This window comes from Galeopterus variegatus, unplaced genomic scaffold, assembly GCF_000696425.1.
Source record: "Galeopterus variegatus unplaced genomic scaffold, G_variegatus-3.0.2 Scaffold1336, whole genome shotgun sequence".
Taxonomy (NCBI): Eukaryota; Metazoa; Chordata; class Mammalia; order Dermoptera; family Cynocephalidae; genus Galeopterus; species Galeopterus variegatus.
The window spans coordinates 174,652-176,276 of record NW_007727447.1 but is presented as its reverse complement, the minus strand read 5'-3'; the positions used below and the strand labels follow the sequence as shown (position 1 = coordinate 176,276).

The following is a 1,625-nucleotide window of genomic DNA, read 5'->3' as shown; positions in this document are numbered from 1 at the left end:
AGTGAGCGGGAACCGGTCTGCATGTGGGATCCGAACCCTCGGGCGGGAGCGCCGCTGCACTCTCAAGCGGCGCACTGCGTAAATAGCATTTCTAAACAAAGCACTGGACGTCGGAAATGTTTAGCATAGACAGTGAAGGAGGCCGGGCAGGGGTCTAGGCCCCTGCCGGAGATGGGACCTCCGCCAGGCTGAGAAACAGAAGCTTCTTAAGCTCACGCTAAAGCCCTAAAGCCGGGGGCGGGGCTTTGAATGTGTCACTTCCATAGATTAAGTACTGATGTTTCAACCCCAGACCACATCTAGAGGCTTTTCTTAAAAACATCACCGTAGAAGTTTCCAAATACCCCCTAACAAATGCTCCCCAAGGACACACTAGGGTCCCTGCTCCCGCCCTGCCCACCACTCTCAGAGACCCGTGGACAGGGACTCCCAGAGGGGACCACAGCCCAGGGCCCGCCAGGGCTGCCCCCTGAAGGTGAATCCGCACATCAGGAAAAGCCACAAGCTGGTCACCACCACCATCAGCGGCCAGCCAGCAGGTCCTGGCCCTGCTCTGGGTGGAGCCTGGGCCAGGCTGTCTCCTAACCCTACAGCAGGGACAACAGCCTTGGCCCAGGCTGCTGGCCCGCATCGTGCCGGGAGCCCCGTGCCGAGGGACCACATCACCTCACAGCTGAGGAGACAGAGGCCCAGGTGAGACACAGCTAGTCCCAAACCACCTGCCCCTCAGAAGCTCCCTGGATTGGGGACCATGAGGCACTGCCACCAAATGGGGAAACCAAGACTCCGACACAGCAGGGGACATGCCCAGGCCCACGTGGACAGTGAACCCAGGCCAGCAACTCCAGGGTCCTGGCTCAGCCACTTGGTGCCACGTCATGCCACGTGCTGTCCTGGGCAGGGAGGGGTGGGGTGACAGGGTCAGGGTCCTGTCCCTTGCAGCATCGGGGGGCCCCAGGCATTTCTGGCTGTGGCTGCTTCCTTCCCTCCAGCCTGCCGTGTGCTCACGTGGCCAGCTCCTCTTCTGCCTGTCAGATCTCTCTTGTGTGCCTTCCAGGAGGACACTTGTCATCTGGATAACGCTCAAGATCCTCAACTGCAAAGATGCTTTTTCTACATAAGGTCACACTCACAGGTTCCAAGGACAGAAACCTTACAGCTCGGGGGCCAATGTCTAGCCCACCACAATAGATGATGGGTTTGTGACAAATTACTTACAATGATATTTATTAGTGATTTCTGAAAGATCAGAATTAGGTATCGGGCAAAAATAGATATTAGTACCACAATTTAAATCATGGTTGAAAATATATTCAGTCTCTCTCATCTTCTCATCTTGAGATCCTTGACTGAATTAAAATAAGGTCACATCCATGACTACTGGGGTCTGCACAGGGGCATGTCTGCTTGGCTGCACGTGACACCATCCAGACCCTGTCATGTCAGACACAGGAGGGGCTGGCTGATGACGGGGGCGCAGGTGAGACCGGGGGGCCCATCTGCAGGGGCTAGGGGATCAGCTGCTCACGACAGGGGCAGAGCTCCGTCAGGCTCACACCGTCTGGCTCCTTGTGCCCCTTCAGGGACCACCACTTCTCACTGGAATGACCCAACAGGCACCCACC

The 1,625-nt window shown here is 56.9% G+C and overlaps 1 protein-coding gene across 1 annotated transcript in view; it reads right to left on the bottom strand.

The window, feature by feature from the left end:
• The window catches only part of KCNQ1 (potassium voltage-gated channel, KQT-like subfamily, member 1), a gene marked incomplete at its 3' end in the record, with an annotated part of 294,997 nt that overhangs the window by 238,189 nt on the left and 55,183 nt on the right, over positions 1-1,625 (bottom strand). The gene's annotated exons all lie outside the window — the stretch shown is intronic.